Genomic DNA, 19,723 nt, shown 5'->3' with positions numbered 1-19,723 from the left:
GTGATTTGGTAAATGCCATCCTTCATGTTTCTTTGCCACACATGAACCAGTCTCTGGATGTCAGCAAGATTCAGCCTGTCAGGGCGAGGCAGGGCCACCGCGGCCTTCCTGAAGTGTTGCGCCAGCCATCTTTGGTCCATTTGCACTTTGCAGTGGTTTTTCCCTAGCCCTGTGTGTTTGGGAAGCAAGGGTGAGTAGTAAAGGGTGAGGGGAGGGTAAAGATGCCAGCACGCTAAAAACTCACCAGAATGTCAGTTGTGATTTTGATTTCTGCATTTTGGCTACTGTTTTACCTTTTGAAAAGCACTCAGTGGAAACTTTTCTTAAAACAGTCATGAGAACTGAGGAGGAAATGGTTATCTACCAAGTGAAAAGCACATTTTTCTTGGTGCTGAATTTTAGCCTCAAATGCATTTTTATGACTATGTTATAAACCTCTGAAAATAGAGTTTAGTGGAGTGCCAAAATTGTCCTAAATATATTTTACAGGCAAATGTGCTCCTGCAATGATTTTTATAAAGGTAAAGTTATTAATTTTATGCAATCCATATGCATGTGTGATTTAAAACATTTGAGGGTTTACTTCTTTTCAGTATAACTGGCACATAATCAAAGATAGAACAGAATGAGTTGAAGAGTTTTTAAAGAAGAAATTACACATGCTGTCTGTCAAAGGTTCTGCATAATTCATTTCATTTTAATAGTTGATGCACTTAGTTCCTTACAGTCTGAGGAAGATGACTCAGTTTGGTACGATTCCAGAATTTTTTCCTCAGAGCCTAATACGCATTTCATTTCTGATGACAGTATTCAATCAAAGTGTGGAAAAAGGTTTCTTTTCCCAACAGGGAGAATGTTGTTCTAAATCCGAACATTGATTTGAGGATTTAGAAATAACTAGATGGATTTTTCCATTAAACAATATCATATTTACTGAGTGATATTTGAAAGAATAAAAAGTTATGATCTGATCTGTGTATGCTGCATTTTAATATGGGATTCTCAATTTTCAGACATATTCTTATAGTAAAACTGAATTAAGGTTTGAACACAAATGGTACATCCCATTCTAGGCAGTGTACTTTTCTCCATTTTAAGATAGTTCAGACTAATTTGAATTTGTCACTATGGGGAAAAGCTTTCAGGCTTTCAAGTTCTCTTCTTTTGCTACCAAAGTAAGAAATAGCTAAAGAGAAAAACTGTAGGCCAGAGTAAGTCATAAACAATTCTTGTAGGCAGTTTAAAAACAAATTTTGATTTGAACTCTTTATGGATGCAAAAGAAGAAATAAGGGTATGGAAAGAAAGGAAGGAGAGAGGAAGCAGGAAAGCAAAAGCAATCAAGAAACAGCTCACTGAGTAGAAGACAGGAGAGTGTATTAACTCTCAGCACCTTGGAAAACGAAAGTGAGCTGCGGTTGGAAGGTTTGCTGTGCAGAGCAGGGTCCCCTGCTACTCTGCCCTTGGATTATAGTGCCCTGCTTTATTCCAGGCAGCATACTGGGGGTCCTGAGGAGCCACATCTCAGGAAGAATGATCCAGATAATCTAAAAATTATAGCCGGGGAACTATAGGAAAAGAATTTACTCAAGATCTCGACACAAAAACAGTAATGAAGGCAATTACTATTGGAAATAAAGATGACAAAGTATGATTTTGTGATTATTTAAAGCAATTTGTTTATGATATGTATGCATGTGTTGGAATTGTGAAATTATTTTTGTATTTTAGAATCTCTCTCTTAGTTTTTCTCTCTCAAAAGTTAGAAAGATGTCCTTTCTCTGAGCCTGTATTGGTGTGTACCTCTGTGCTCCTCTAGGCCAAATAGTGGAGCTTGCTACTGGCCCTGGGTAATGAGGGCTAGGGATTTTTGCAGTTTGAAGCAGACTCCTGATGGAATTTCTTTGAACTACAGAAGCCCTGCTACTTGCTGTGTCTTTCTTGTTTTTACCAGTTTAGCACAAATGTTGCCTTTCAATGCAATTACATGTTCAAAGCAAAACATAAACTTGTGTTAGTTTAAAGGACTCATTAATTTCCTTTGTACTCCAAATCCTTGCATTAACAAATGCAATATGCTGATTCTATATTCAAACTTACTGAATTTTGGTTGCTATTAACTTCAAAGGAAATTTGAAAAAAGACTGTAAGAAAATTAAATTCTTGTGTTGAAAAATTAATACATTACTGACAACTGACCCACTTTTTAGTTTCCTTCTGTTTTATGAAATTTTAAAGTATTTCTATTTGTAAGACACATCTATGGATAAACGTGATCCAGCATATTGCTCCTATAATGATTAAACTACCTAGCTATCATGTCTGTATAGCTCTGTAAATTTTTGTGAAAGAGAAATTTTACCATCCCTTTAGAATGCTGATTGCTATCTTGGGTGTGTGTGTGTGCACGTGCATTAAAGTTAAAATATTTGGTTTCTAAAATGATACACTGAAAGCAAAAATTGATTCTTTCCAGGAGAGGATTTTAATTTATATTGCTGCAGCTTAAGCTTAGCGATTACTTTAAATAATTTGTTACCATTTTATTTTATCAGAATAGTTAATGTGTTCAAATTTTGAGCCTGAACCATTATGACTTAAATATTAATAAAGTGTTTATAAATCAATATTATCTCTTGACAGAAAAAAAAAACTGGCTAACAGTTTAAAAAAATAAGTGCATATAGGTTGTCCCAAATTAGCATAATTCTAATGAATATGCTACCAGTTTCGCCCTTTCTTTGACCAATGTTTTCTTTTTCCTCACCAGAACAGCAGTTAACAAGAAAAAAGAAAATGCAGTTGTTAAGTGATATTAATTTTTTTTTATTTGATACTAGAAAATTTCAATCCTTGGATAACTGGGCAGCTTTTGAAGAATATCTCACAAAAAACAGACATCAATTTGTTAGGATGTCTTTCTTTTACAAGACCATTAAGTAAATATCTTTCTGATAACAATCATTTTAGAAAACCTGTGAATCTTTTTAATTTCCTCATTTAACTTACTGTTCTAATTCTATTTCTATATCAACAAATAAAAGGAAGTAAACACTCAGATTATCCTGTACTTTTTTCTGTTGTTCATCGAATTGCTACATAATGTTTAAGCTCATGACTACTGTACATTTTAAGAGCCACTTGACTTGAAAATTGGTACATGTTGCTTGGGATAAGAGCTCAGTGGCACAGTGCTTGGCTGGCAGCACAAGTGATTCCCATTCAGGGGTGGGAGAGGCGGCGGGAGTGGGACCTTACAACTCTGCTAATGCCAGGCCTTTGGAGGAATGATTTTAGGAAGTTAATGAGAAGACACTGTAAAATCTGCTTTTTCTTAGTTAAAATAACTGAAGATTTGTGTTGCTGGGTCCCAAGGCCTGTGGAGTAGCCTTGGGATTCGCCCTCCGCTGTGAGGCAGGCATCCAGGCAAGTCTACCTGATTAGTATCCTGCGATTTATCATCTGGTCCGGCGGTGGAACCTAGTGAAGCTTGCACACTGGACTTTAATGGCATTCTCGCCCCATCTCTTGCCTGAGTAAATATTCTCTGGAGTTAGGAACTGATGCTTATTTCTATTTCATTGCTTTTTCATAACTTGTCCTCTTGAGATCTAGCCAAAAAAAGTACAACGTTGAATCCATAGAGCATTCCAAAAGAAAACATTCAAAAACAGCAAATACCACCAACCAACCACAGAGATGGGGTCAATAAACTATGCAATAAGGTGCAGCCTGTATGTTGGAGTAGAGGAGAGGTCGATATTTAGCTTCAAGAAGTGGTTCACTGCAAGAAAGTCAGTAGTGAGTTGCTGAGCTTTATTTTTTTTTTCAATATAAGTTCGTGCTCTGGAGTTTTATTTAAAATCTCCCAATACTGACATTTTAGTTTAATATTAAAATAAATCAGGAAAACTTCTGGGCACAAGGCTTGACTTGGAATGTTTAAAATTTTCCTCTGGAAACCAATGAATATTCATTAGGAAAGATATTCAGACGTGATTTAGAATACATAAAAAGCTCGTACCTCTCTCTATAAAGCTTCCTCTGACAGCAGGAGTGTGTCTTGTATGTAGTAAGAAGAGTCGTTCCCATCTTTCACAGTGGTCTGTGGGTGCGTTCCTACAAGCTCTACAAGCCCGCCAAATTCTTTCAGTTTCTTTGGCTCTTAGTTTCTTCAAGGATATAACCAGATATCCTGTATCAATTGGCATCCATAATATTCTTCACTTAAATGCTTCTTAAAGTTTTTGTTTTATTATAGTCCTTAAATAAAACTGAAGAATGAATGACTTTCCTTCATTTACACAAGTTCTCAAGTTAAATCCTGATGTATGGATAAATATCTTTTCTGTTGGACTGTGAGGATAATAACCCATATTTCCCAGAGGTGTTGACTTGAGCAATACAAACTCAAATTAGGCACAGGTTGTGATTGTGTTATACTATATGCAGACCATGGGTTTTTTACTTTATGTTTCTCCTTCTTTAACTAAGCAAGATAAACACCATTTTGTGACCTCTAGGCCTTTGGAAAGATTTCTAAGGGAATTAGCTAACTAGCTTTCCAGTTATATTTTAGAAGAACTGGCAAGTGTCAGGAATATGAATTCATGAGCATTTCTAGGGGTCATCATCATCACATTCTCATATTTTTGACAGCTTCTTTTATATTTTTAGTTGTCTGTTAGTGATGTCTGCTTGTCCATGGCAGTGAACAGCTGGGTTTCAAGTGGGTGTGGATAAGGAATTTTCAACACAAGAATAATTCAGTTAGTCAGTGTCAGTGCTAATACTACTGCTGCAGTCTCTTCTTAGTTTTCTCAGACATTTAGAAACATCTTTTCAAAATTACTAGGAAGGGTAATATTTTCATCTTCCACTTAAAATGTCTCTCATATTCACTACACCGACAAATATTCTTCCTTCCCTGAATCTTCACCTTAGGATTTTGATCATTTTGTTCCTTTGTTTCTTGTCATTTCCTGATTTTTTTATCATCCTTAATAATTCATGAAAAATGAAAAAAGGCATTGTTTTCAATTTGCATCCATCTTAGAGGTCTCTAAATTCCCTGCAGAGAATTCAGCTTGTGAAGACGTCTGCTGCGTTGTCATGCCTCGGGTTTTCCCAGATGTGGCAGGCGAAGTTAGATCACATCAAATGAATAATAAAGGTGAGTGGTGGAGAGATGACCTGAATTCCAACATAAAACACGGAAACACTGTGGTACTTTACTTGTGGCTTTCTCCAAGTGCAGGCACGAGTTAAGGGTTCCCTCACTCCCTTAAACCGCAGGAGCTACAGTAGGTATAAATGGGTATAACTTTGGAATTCTGACTCAGTAGTATTTCTTAGCAGGCAGGATGACTGTTATTAAATGGTCGGATGCCTGATCCTCTATTTGTTCTCTTCTTCAGAAAAGATTCTGGGATAAGAGTTACAGGCAACATCTAGCTTATTGGTCTAGGACATTGGTGGTGAACCAGAATCCTACATGCAGTAGCAGGCTGTTTGTATCATTGAAAGATGTAAAAGACTTTTAGGTAAAAGATGACTATGTCCTAAACAAAAATAGCAATAATTAAGATTGGATTGATGGCAAAAGGTAGACAAATGTTTAGGAGGAAAATCAGGCTTAAATGTTTTGAGGCTGAAGAGTGAAACTGGGAGCCAGGCTTAGTGGTGCATGCCTGTGATTCAGCACTCTGGAGGCTGCGGCAGGAGGAGTGCTGTGAATTTGAGGCCATTCTTCATTACAGAGTGAGTTTAAGGCAAGCCTGAACTGTGTACTGAAACTCTATCTCAAAAATAAACAAGTGAATTAAAACAAAACCAAACAAAATCACAAATAGAATGAAAGTGTATGAAATAACAAGTCTCTAAAGTCTCTAACTTCAGAGTGGGAGCTAGTTAAGAAAATATGCAAGAGTGCACCTAAGTTTTCGAGGAGTAGAATGAATTAAGTTATAATTCGAGCTTGAGATTAGCATGAAACTCTGTTCAGGTAGATATATCAAGGTATATATAACTCCTAGGTTAAAATCTTAGCAAAGTGGTCTAGTGTCTAGTTGTACATATAATGTAGAATTACTGGAAGACAACAAAAAATTGAGACATGCCCAGTGAATGTGGTAAGAGTGCAGCACTTTAGACAATATCAACTTCAGAGTGAAAAGGAGGAATGAGACCTCCCTGGAAATTGAGCAATAGCTAAGAGATCACTAAAATCATCACAACAGCATGCCTTTCTAGAGTCCCAAGAAAGCGTTTCACATTGAAAAACAGCATGAAGTAAAAACAAACACACACACAAACAAAAAAAAACCCAAAACAATATCCCATCAGTTGAGCAATCAAGGAATTAAAGAGTCAATTAATGAGTGCAATAGAGACTTGGATAAAAGAAATTTTAGATGAAAAATCAAGATAGAAGTATAAATCACAGGGACTTAAAGTGCATATGGAGAGTTTTATTCGATAATTATGTTGTTTTGTAGTGTCTTTTCATTTGGTAGCAGTTTGCCCATGTTCACAGGTTGTGGGGGTGGCAGATTAAGGGATGCAACAGAGAGAAAGCTTGAAGTTATAAGGTTTGGAAGAAATAACCAAGAGCATGCATTAGGGTGTGCTTTAATTCACATTCCCATCGCTGAGACAAAATACACAACACTGACAATTTAAAGGAGGAAAAGTTGGGTTTAGCTCACTGTTTTAGGAGGTTCAGTACATGGTCAGCACACTCCAAGGCAGATTCCTCATAGCAGAGTGATGTGGAATAGTGAAGCTGTGTGCATGGCAGCTGGGAAGCCGTGCAGGGGAAAAGGGTTGGAGAAAATAAGTAACCCAAGCGCCTCCATGAGCCACTCAGACACACCGCGGAGCAAGCTTTGCTAATGTGCTGCATATATCTTCATCCACTGAAACTGACATCAGAATTACAGGTCAGAGTATGTGCAGAATAGAAGCAATGGATTCTGAGGCCTAGAAGCCGTCTACTGGAAAGTCTAAGGGAGTAAAGAAATGATGGCTCAGAGGAATGCAGAAAAGGGATTTGCGGCAGCCGAGGAGTCAACTTCTCTTCTGTTTTTTCATAAATAGAAAGTAATGCTCTCTGATTGCCTGGCCTTGAGAAAATCAATGAACAGGTAGAATAGCCACTGTGGAAATGACAAAAGCTGCTGAAATGGGGTTATATGAAAGGAATGGTGAGTGATAGTAGGAACTGAAAACTTCTCTCATTTAGTAGTATATTTAGGAACATGGTAAGGAAGAAAAACATAAAAGAAGGAAACACTCTTTGGTGTGGAGCATTGCAGGAAGAAATGCTCATTAGTTATGTCCAGGTCGTGGACTTGCAAAAGCCAAACAGACTCCCATTTTACAAGATCTTACATTTCTCATGTGAGATACAGATCAATTCCAGGCGTGTGTTTAGAATAGTGATTTTCTGTTGAGTTCAAACCTCTTTGAGCTTTGGCTGCAATTTGAAAAGTTCACAAATAATAAAGAAGGGGGGAAACAGGAAAACCACTTACATCAACAAATTGGTAACATTGCCCTCTCACATGTCTATTCACTAATTAGAGACAATTCCAGTCCCAGAAATCTGTCTGGTGTTTTTGCTCCTTGCAGCTGATGAGCAGTTTTTTCCTACTGTTTGCTTCTAACTTCAGCAAGTCACCTTTGTTCTGGGCGCTCAACCACATCTCTGCAGCGCGCTCATCTGTGGCTGAATTTAATGAGACCCACTTCTCACTGGGAAGTGGGTTGCGGAAATTATTGTAATGATTATTAAATCATTTTCCCAAGTCTTTTTAATCTTTGGAATGTTTAATTTCCCCAAGTCCCAAGCCATCTAGTAAAATGAAAAGACTGCAAAAGCAACACAGCTCCCCTACCTCTGCTTATCACGCACGTTTTCCTTTCCATCTCCTTGATATTTACTGACAGCCATTATGGAAATTAAAAAAGCAGCAGTGGCCCATTTGTGAAGTTCTTTATTTGTCTGGAGCTCAGCAGTTGAAGGTTTGGGAAAGAGAACCCTGTAACACATAAAGTTGTCAAAATGAAATATGCTATGGTGTGTTGTAGTTTAAGTAAAACACTTCCAAAATATCCACTGTTTTATCTGAAAATGCATTTGAAAGTAATGCAGTCTTTTTGTTTGTTTGTTTGTTTGCTAAATTCTGAAGACTATGGCTCTATGATTGACACGTTGTGAGTTACTGAAAAGACATTTTGGAAACTTATGGTCCTGTCAGTTACAGATGAAGCAACCATATAAGTATTTCTTTCTGGATAGTCTGAGTTCACAAATGATCAGTTCATAAATGACCTCTGGTCAATAATTAATAGTGTCCTCCTTTTTCTCTGTCTTAGAATATGAACTTTATATTTACTCAGGCATAGAAAATGAATAATTTATTTGATATAGGCTAGCAAGTTACAAAATAAATCCCGCTTGATAAAGGGAATAGTCCATCCAGTTTAGTAAGAATGCTTGCATTTATGTAATCTCTTGAAATATAAAAAAACTACCACAACTGTGCCACTTGCAACTCATTGTCAAATTTATATTTAATTAAAATAATGATGCTTGAAAAGATCAAAAGCAGACTTTGAAAATGCTACACGTTTCCTTCTATAAATAATGCTAGGTGAAAAGTGATTCATTTCTACCTGTAAAGTTCAGAAAAATAAATATTTGATATTGTATTCATCTTTGAAAAATAGTCTGCTGTTAAGAAATTCATTAGATTTTTCTATCATTTTTACTTAGAGAATATTGAAATTGCTCCTGAAATAATCAATGTGTGCTGCCAAACACAAGGAAAATATGTTATATCGATATGAAACCAAAGTGCAGTTAAAGTGTAGGAATGTGTACCTAATTTAACAATTTTTATTTGTTTTTAAGAAACACAGTCATTATCAACTCTGGAGGATTAGGAAGTATAAAAGGAATGTTTTCATTAACAGGTTTCTGCTCATTACCACTGTAACTGTTTTTCTGCGCAAGATGGAATTGACGATGTAGGCCAAAAAAAATTTTATTTTTTTCATAAAGTTCTTCCCTTGGAAGTCTGACCATCACTTCCTTGGGAAGATGATACAACCAGTGCAGTCTTCCAGAGCTTCTGAGTCTAATTCATTGACTTCCAACACAGATTTGGGAGGGCAGTTCTTTCCCCTTTTGGACAGTCTTACTAAGTACAATCCACTTTAAAAGGAATTTACGATAGGTCCCTCTGTTACCTTAGGCAATCTGATTAATTCTTATTTTGTGACAGGGGAAGCACAGTGCTTTGTGGATGCAGTTTTGTTTATCCTTATCTCTAGTCAAACTTCAGAGTAAACACCTGGTCTCCAGGTCCTGGGAGACGCCCCTCCTCTCTCCCACCCAGCCACTGGTGGTGTTAGTGAAACTGTAGCACCTTGAGAGCCTTTTAATGACAAGCTTTTCCATCAGTCTCTTGGTTTATTTTCATTTTTTGGCCTTAGTGTAGGGGGAAGAAAGAAAAGTCCATAGCACTTCAGAAAGGTTTTTCACCAGTGATCATGTACTTTTCCACCTTGGTTAGCCACGTTAACTGATACAGCCTGGAAGGGGGAGACCACAAATGCTGTTGAGGTTTATTGTGTCCTCTGGCAGCCTGTCCTGTGGAAACGCTCGGCTCCTCACTGTGCTAGGGAGAGCTCTGCCAGTAAGTCTCGCTGCCGATCATTTTTAAATGACTCATACTTTAATGATGATTTTTACCCTTCCAAATGGTTGAAAAAAACCAGAAGAAGCATATATTTTGGCATATGAAAATGATATTAAATCTAAATTTTGTTGTCTATAAATAGAGATACTGTGAGGCTGTATCTTTTGCACACTGTCTATGACTGCTTTTCTCATACTACGACAGAACTGAATGATTCAAGCCTCATGAATGGTAAAGCTTAAAATATTTACTATCTGGTGCTTTAAAAAACTGTGTGCTTGTCTGTGCTTAAAACGTGATACATTTGGCATCTGTTTCATTGTTCTTGGCTATTGAGGCCTCAAAACACAGACAGTGAAAGCCCATTTTTTAACATCCTGTTACTCTGCATTTGAAAGCTATCAAGGCATTATTACTCTCTTAACTTTATAATTTGTGAATGTGTGTGGGCTTTTTAATATGGTTTGTAAGGTTAGCATGATACATTGGAGATAGGGGTTTTAAAACCACATTGGGCTTTTCTGCCTATGCACTATGCTCTCTCACCAGGGTTATGGGGGCTGGAAATGGAGTGTTACTAAACTCCAGAAACTCACAGCTTAAACTTGTGTGACATTCCAAGGCTTAGGATGAAAGCATAAGTTATGACAAATCTCCAGATGTTGGCAGTCTTTGGACAGTGATTGGTAGGATAAAAACTATAAACCTGCTTGCTTAGTGGTTTTGCATTCTTTAAGCATATGCTCAGAATGTTTTCCTTGGGCCAGAGATGCATTAGCCACTCTTATTTTTGTTTATTGATCTCATACCTGGCCTTCGAGAGTTGATTCCAATTTTACTTGCACTGTAGCATTAATTTCATGTTCTCTGTTTTTCCCATGGTAACTTATTACTGCTGTGTTGCATGAAAATCATGTTTTGATGTGCTGTGTAATACATTTCAATTTGCACATCTTTCTTTTACTTTTTTTTTAGGACAAGAAGGACACCTTCAGTGTTTTGTGTTGAGGGAAATCTTGAATGCTGGGGAGATTTAACATCTTGAATGAACACCTGAACCACCATCTTAAATCTTGTACGTTAAAGACTCAAGAAAAATTTTGTATGTTGCAGAATATATGAGAATAAAAGTGTGTCCTGTCAGTATCTCTAAGTTGAACTAAATCAGATAGCCAGAAACTTGTTTATTTGGGTCAACAGGCAGAATACTTGCTATGAGATGACATAGTTTCTGTGAGCAATGTCATTATCTACTTTCAGTGGACTTTGTGCTGTTGATGGGGTTGACCAATTAAGCTTTGCTAGAGTACTAGTCAAAACATTGTGAAATTTTGTTTGTCAAGTTATTTCAAGTTTTATATATCCGTGTTTCTGAGTAAGATGTTTAGGCCTCCTGACTTGCGTGGAAATAAGTAAAATTGGCTCTGTAAATGGTAATTAAATCCCATTTAGTAAATGTATGCAATTATGACTTCATTTTGTTATTTCTAGTCAAAAAGTAACTCTACATACATGAAACCATATTGTTGTTAAGGATACTAATTCTATAAAACTTAAGAGAATTTTTAAAGCAAATCATCATGGTAATTTTGGACTATTTGGACCCTCATTTTAAGATAACACTAGTTAAATAAGTAAAAAGACAACACAAGGCAGAACAACAGTTTTGTGGAAATTTACAATATTTGTGTAAAGATCTATTGTTTATATGTCATCATATCAAAATAACCATGTTTCTATACTTAGGTATTTCAAAAATGGAAGAAAGGAAATACAAGATAATAATCACTAAAACTTTTTTTGCTTCATGGTAGACATAAGTGTTATGCAGACCTATTTTGAAGCTACTGTAATCCATACTCTAAGAATAGGCAAATAATTAATATCAGTATTATTGGAAATATTGGTAATCACTGGTTTTTGAAATTTTACTTTAATACTGTTTTCTAGATGAGTTATTTATTTCCTCTATTTCTTCACTTTTCCAATGCCATCATTATGACTATTTTATGAGGGCAAGTAAAAGTTCTTCAGATTTTATTCAAAATATATTTGAGTCTTAAAATGAAAAGCATTAAATATATCATAAATAGGACACTGTATTCATGTGATGGCAACACAGCATGTGACAGCATATGCAAGTGTATCTTAAAGATAAAAAGGTATATTCCATATAGAATGACATTCATGGAGGGAAGGTCATACTTCACTCAGCATCCAGGTTTGTTCCCACACTTTGGGGTCAGAAGGAAGGTATTAATCAAGGAAGAGACCCAAAAGCCTTGAGTACTAACCTTGCAATCTGATCTTCAACCTAAAGTTGAATCTTAATAACAAATGAGGCTCTGTAAAGGGTGCAAGAAATTTAAATTTCTTTGCTTTATAAAAACTGAACTTAATTTCTAGCTGGAACCCCAATGCTGTCTAAGAGTATAACATGTTGTCTTTGTAATTAAGGCTAAAGTGGAAGCATTCAGAGTAAGATATAAGTATTTAGATTCCTTTTTCTTTTCTCTTTTCCCTTTGCAATGCAGACCTGTTTTGAGTATGCTTCTGGAGTTTCATGCTTGCCAGAAGAAATGTGAATATTTCCATACTGCTGTATATTATTTCGTACAAGAAAATTGCTTTTCTGAAGGAGTAATTTCAGAGACAGAATCTGCAGTACAGGAGGGGACATCCATGTGAAAAGCACAGTTTTTTTTATTAAGCTGCAGAGATTTAAGGTAGGAGGTAGATTGTGGCTAGGTAATAATGTCAGTTAGTTTTTGAATGAGTTGGGGTGTGTTTTCTTTCGTGTTGCATTTTTTTCCCTTGAGCTTACTTCATTTCAAGTGTTACACTCTCTGGAGAAGCTGTTTGCTGTATATGTCTAGAGACCAAAGACACCATTTTTCTGGCTTTCATATTCTAAGATTATGGTCCAGGTCTGAAGACAAAAACAATATGTAACCAAGCAAATTAATTTCCTCCTCATCAGAGATGAAGATAATTTTAGGAAAGTAAAAATAGTTGCAAAGGATCAGAAAAGAAAGACAAGGAGCAAAGTTCTTAATAGGAGACATCAGAAAGGCTAAGAAGTTCTTTTCCGCATGCCATGTAGGGTTCCTAGTCAGACTCTAAACTCAGGAGTGGAGCTGTGGGGAAAAACAGGGCTCAGGAAGCCCAGACATGCTGAGTTTATTTCATGCTGTTTATTAAGCCTTCATTAGAAAGAAAATATTTTATACTTTTAGATGAATCAGGCTTCCAACTGGAAAATGACTTCAGTTTTTAAAAAATTCTAAAGTTTTTTCTTTTGCATTCTTTCTTGGGTTTCATTCATGATTAGGATTTATAGTCAGTCAATTTAAGGACGAATTGCAAAGTTGTCCTCAATGTTTTCTGACCTTTTACTTGACTAGCACCTTGCATGGGAGCCCCCTTCTCCTTGCTCATTTAGCTCTCACCTTGACTGAGTGTGTTGCTTGTACCCTGGCCGTTGCACTTTGTACAGTGTCTGCACAAACTGTGTGGTGTCTCTTCTGTAGACTTTTCCTTCTTGGTAAGAAAAACTTGTTTACTTTTATATGTTTGAATTCCTTAGGTCACTATGAGAATATCTCATAAACCATTCACATTCAATTCAACATTTGATTTTCAGCTTTGATATACGTGAGGTATAATAACATTATTTTATTTGTATTAATAGCTCACTAGGCTGATTCTTAATCTAGTTTCAAAGGGTAGATATATCAAAATTTGTAAGGAGCATATAGCATGCAACTTGTAGAAAATATTTCATATTTAATTTTTACATAGAACATATAACATGTGACCTGTATTACATACTTCAAATCTTTAGCAAGTAATTTCTTATTATGGGATAAATAGTGAGCAGTTATATTTTATGAGAAATCCTTTCAGTGTTTGCATTGTAATATAGGGTTTTTCAAAATGTTGTACAAGTTATGGTTATGTAATTGTGGTGATATACAAAAATACAAGACATCATTGTTCAATAAACTGAACCGTGAGTGAAGTTAACATATTAATGTCCAAATGAAAGGATATTGGTAATATGAAAATGAATGAGAATATTTCTTTTAATGTAACTTTAAAAAAGTTTACATTCTAATTTATATTTAAATTATATATAAATAATATATCACTATATGTTGAAATAATATAAACATGTTTATCAGATATAGAATATAAAAATATATACTATATGTATGCCTTGTACACACTATTATGAAAATAGATACACACTATACATAATATATGCATACTACATAGTTATACATTTCAAGGGTCATTGTTTACTTTTATTATCTAACTTGGTATGGTGAATTAACTAATGATCAACTTATAACCTCAGGCCAAACTAAATCAGCATGGAGCTGGGTATGGAAGGCCTACTGGAGGACTGTTGCCAGCATCATAAAAATAGAACTGGATGGGAATTTGGTGTGCTGTTGATTCTTCTGGAGAAGCTTGTCACACTGGCTTTCCTGATATGAACTCAGTTGTTCTCATCATCAGAGGAATTTGGATGCTAAGTATGGCTGTGGTTCTCTTCTGGGAGAGCTCTAGTCCTTACCTTGAGCATTGCTTCCTGGCTCCAGTGCAGAGCCCTCAGCCTGCTGGCAAAGATTCTTCATGCTACTGGTGCAGACTTTGTAATTTCTTTCACTGATATTTGGGCCTTTCCAGTGAAGATCCTTGATGCAGACTTGCATGAGACATTGTTGTGAGCTGTAGGCCTGTTGGTGCACACAGGGAGGACATTGTCGTGGACTCTAGGTCTTCAATTGGATTCATGCAAGATGTTGCTTTGGGATCCAGGTCCTCAGCTGTATTCTTTGAGTCTCTAATGCATAGACAGATATTCTACCTTTGACTCTTTGGGTGAATATTATAAAATAATTCTATCAATTATGTGTCTTGCATTAAATTGTTTCCCTTTCAAAACCTAATTACAGCATTTGGCTATTTTCATATATGGTAAATGTTTTTGATTTATTTGCTTAGATCAGTTTTTTAGGTTCTTGAGACTCTGCAACGTTTTTGAGGTATATAGTTGAATATTGTATTTATGATATATATGATTGAATATGGTATTCATAACTTGCAGTTTTACCAATGATCCTTAGATGCCCTTAGATGCAATTACATTTTCTCCCAACTTCACAGGGCACCAAGAACAGTTTAATACCAAACATTCAGCAAAGAAAATGAAAGCAAGCCTTTGAACATTAATTTGGTGTGTTGGAAGCCAAGGTTTTGGACATCTTGGTGTGTCAGTGGAGGGCTAATCTTAACCATGCCCTACATGTACACAGCTCTCACAAAGTCTGATTCTGCCTGTGATCAAGATTTTCACATTCCATGCTGAGGTATCCAAACCTGCTCTCAGGTAGACAGAAGCAATTATTAGATTCAAGTAAAGCAAAAAATGAAATTGTTAGTGGAGAGAAATGAAGCTGTATATTATTTGCATTTTCCCCAGAACATCTTAGCCTGTTTTTATCTCTACAAGCTTTGTCCTACAATTATTAAAAAAACCACACTGCTTTATATATAGTTTGCCACTGAGAATTCATAGGCTTAATGTCTTTGATTTAGTTACTTCCATGTTCTATCAATTCATAAGCAGAATTCAATTTAGATCTGTACGATTCCAGTGGAATTTACTAAGTCTGACTTGACGATGGGTATGCATCTGTTTTCACCTAAGCAATTTGTCAGTGTCAAGTGTGTGCTTTTCAAACGAGGGAAATAATAATTCACCAAAGGTAAAAATAAATTGAAGGGCTTTTCTAAAAGGCACTGAGAAGTAGTTTCACCTGTGAAGTGGGCATGACACTAATAGAGCAGATAATAAGCTCTCATAGGTGCCAGAGAAGGGTTGTGGTTCACTTATCCGCATCTCACAACCTGGCTAATCTCCTCTGGGCACCCCAAAGGGCTCAGCAAACTCTGCTGTTAAATTTTCACAGCTAGAAGCAGGCTGGGACTGCTCACATAGCTGTGTGTGTTTAGTTTACATTAAAGAAATAACCATAGCTTCAACTATTTTTCATTTTTAAGTTTATCAGCACAAGTGATAAAGTTATGTATGAAGGTTTTCTATAAGAGAAGTGATTTCAAATAAACTAAATGAGGAGTTTGAGTTGGTGAAATCTTTCTACAGCTTCTTTTAAAATGTGCACTATCTGAAAAACGGGGAACATATAGGCAAGGATATCCTTGCCTACGCTTGAGACACTAAAACACTAACTTATATTGCCTCTCAGTTTAGCAATGGTGAGTGCTACTTTGCTTAAAGTATTGATTCCAGGTGCTGTGAAAGGCTCATTTAATTAGGAGAGCTCAGATTTTCTGCAAAGTGGTGCATAGTTCCACTCTTTATAGAACACATATGCCTGAACACTAATGGCTACAACATGTATATCTCAAGCACTACATCAATTTTTATTCCCCACATGAGCTACTGGATACTGTATCTACAAAAATCTCAAAGACTGAAAACTAGAGGTAGTATGCTAAAGTACTTGAACCACACTCAAGGAAAAATACATTTTTGGTGAATAAGATTTTCATTCCTTCTTATTTCTATAAAAGTCGAAATATATTTGTTTGGGATATTCTTGGCACAGGATTTTTTATAATATGGTAATAATAACAGCTAACATACTCTGCATTTGTATGCCATTTGTTTTCCTAAATTCTTAACTCATTTAATCCTCTGGGCAAGCCTGGGAAATTAGTAGTCTTATTACTATCTCTTGCCTAAGAGTATTCGGTAGGTGGTAGATATGAGATTTAGACCTGGAAATCTCATTTAAGAGTAACTTTTTTCTCACTGCATCATGAGTTTTGATAGCTTTTCTGTAATCACTCTGTTCCTCAGTTTCCTCGAGTCTAAAGCAAAAACATATAAATTAAAATTAATAAAGCACTTGGCACCTAGTATTTATTAAGCATTCAAAACATGATTACTGTTATTGTAATAATAGTGATAAAGTATATATTATATGACAGTTGTGGTTCCAAATGTCTTATTTCAATGCAGAAAGTGGGAAGTTGTACACAAAAAGGCAGAGAAGTGAGGTGTACTACAAGAAGTATAAGGTACCTTGGGAAAGTACCATGAGAGCTGAAGGATAATTTTTAGTTCAGGAAAAATTTCCTTTAGGAGACCTATCGTCTGTTTTACAAAAAGTGAGCAGGAATTAGGAGATGGAAGGGTGTAAGGGTAAAAGGTAATATGTAAAAATATGGTAGACTTCAGGGCTGGAAGATCCAATACTACTGAGCCCAAGTTAATATTTTTGACTGCATTCAAGGAGCAATTGGAGATTTTTAAGGGATTGAAGCTGAGAAATGAAATGACTGGGTTGGAATTTTAAGACCATTCTGAGTACTATGTAAAGAATGGATTTGAGCTAGACAAGACTGGACATGTAAATGTCAAGTAGGAAGCTATTTCAGTGGCCCCAAGAGAGGGAGTCATGCCCTAAATGAGGATGGTGACCATGGGTGGTAAGAGTACCCTTGATGGCTCCATGAACTACCCGGTGAGATGATGGTAGGTAGACTGCATCTTGTGTCCAATATTTTTTCCGGATCCTTCCTACTTGCTACTAACCCAAGGCTCTAGCATAGCTACTAATCCTCAGGTCTATTAGTCTCTGAAGTTCACTTGCTCCTGTAGGTTCTATCCCAATTTCTCTACAGTCTCAGAACTAAATTTCACTGATTATCATTAACGGGTAGCCATTACAATAAGTTAAATATTTCATGTCAGGCATATTATTATAAAATTTATGACTATTAGAGGGCTTACTTGAGAAAAATGAGAAATTAATCTAGAGAAGTCAAAAGGAGTTAAGGAGAAGTCAAAATAATCTTCATGGTGAAGTGAGGATAGATGCTAGAACGGTATCTGTGTGTCAGATTTATGCTATTCCACACAGCATAGTTTAGAAGACTTCTGTAGAATTTCTTCAAGAAGATGGAACTAAGAAAGTGTTCAATGAATTTGGATATATTTACATGTGTGCCATAATGGTAATATAAATACTATATACCTTCATAAATATTTCAATTAAAAATGTCAGAAGGACAAAGATATAAGATGTGAGTATATGGTTTTGGGAATAACAAAACAGCCAATGCTTCATCTTTCATAAGTGGAAGTGAATAAGTAATGTTTTAGAATGGAAATTAAAAAGTGTGTTACAGGGTATGGAGGTTTAGCTCAGTGGCATAAGTGCCTGCCTTGCAAGCAGGCAGTCGTGAGTTCGATCCCTGGTACCGATAAAAAGGAAAAAGACAAAAAATCCAAACAAACAAACAAACAAACAAACAAAAGTGTGTTACAGAAACATAGCATATTTTATCAATATACATCTGTAAATGTCAAATGAATTGAATGAATGTGATTTTCCTCTAAATAACGTGATATGACTATGGGTAAGATAACTTTTTGTTTCTAAGTGTTTGATTTGATTTATTTTTAAACCATCTAGATATATAACCAGAAAAAATTTAGTTGATAATTATGACCAATTTTGTCAAGCAATTACTCTTCCTGTTTTGCTAATTGTGGGTTTTCAGACAGAAAAGAATGTGATTGAGAAGTAGAAGGTATGGCAGTGGCCAGAGTGAAGCCAATGTCATTGATCCTAACAACATCAGAGCATTAGGATATTAGACACTGGAGATTTCATTTTATTTGATGACTGGAATGTGGGACGGTTGATGGCAGTCTGAGCTTAAGTGGTACCTGGGAGAGGGACAGAAGTGTAAGTGTTTAGAATCAGTCTTGGAGGTAGTGTTGGGGACCACCTGGATGACTCTCCTTGAAAGAAGAACAGTTGTCTTCATTTTGGCTAATTCTGGTCCTATTTCCATGTACTGGTCTGTGCAGCACTGCCTAACTTGGTCCTTATTCCCTTAGTTGGCTTTAAGCAATACAATTGGTTCTAGCCAAGATGCTGATTTGTAGTTTTTAAAGCAATGAGACATGTCAGTGACTCCCCGATCCCCTTGGAAGCCTGTAGCTCTGAAGTAATATGTGTGAGCTAGGCCGAAAGACACCAAGATGCCAGCTGACATTGAGCTCCAAGAAAAGAGGCAGTGACTTTATAGGTCATGACAATTACACATTAAACCTGAAGTGCTAATCCCAGAACAATAGATATTGTCCCAATCTATGATATGCAGATTAATTTTTCTGTTTCTGTCTCTGTCTCTGTCTCTCTCTCTCCATACTGCAGAGGTGGTTTCAGGTCTCCTACCTAGCCCAGCTCACAGTACCCACGTACTTTCCACCACTCTCACAGTCACTCATCCCCAAGCCACCCTCTTTGTCAAGAATTAATAAAACCTGGGTTCATCCTTGGGTAAGGCCTTTGTTCCAGTTAGTCATTATTCTGGCTGGACTTAGGACACCCATGGCTCCCTACCATTTTAGATATCTATTTGTGTCTTTATTTGAGCCATGAGTTGCACTGGAAGTGATAGATTGGAATTAACTTGCTAGAATCCCAATAACTTTCCCTTGGATTATAAATATAATCTTCACTGCACCATGATGCAGTCCAGGAAGGGCCTTAGTACAAGAGAATTTGCAGATTAGGGAAATGAGACAAAGAAAACAATGAATAACTACCAGTTTGGATGTTTGACCAGCTAGATAAATTGTAGTCCTATTACTGAGATGAGAATACTGGGAAAAGAAATGCTTGTGGGAAAAAATAAAGGATTTTGTTTTGGATATAATTTTCAGTTGGAGTCAATTAGTAGATCAGCTTCCAGTGGGTATTTAGTAGTGATTTGCATGATGTCTTGGTTACTTTTCTCTCAGTGCTGGGAATGGATGCATCTGAAGGCCGTACTCACAAGAGAAATAAATCAGGCTCCCATATGTAAACACTGGATTGTGTTCTAGTGTAAGAAACAGAAAGAGTAAATAAGATCCAAAGTTACAAAAGATATGGGGAAAGACAAAGAAATTGCTCAAAGGGA

The sequence above is a fragment of the Cavia porcellus genome, unplaced genomic scaffold (genome assembly GCF_034190915.1).
Source record: "Cavia porcellus strain 051 isolate PalLab524CR breed Dunkin Hartley unplaced genomic scaffold, mCavPor4.1 scaffold_19, whole genome shotgun sequence".
Classification (NCBI taxonomy): domain Eukaryota; kingdom Metazoa; phylum Chordata; class Mammalia; order Rodentia; family Caviidae; genus Cavia; species Cavia porcellus.
Note: the sequence above shows the minus strand (reverse complement) of the source record.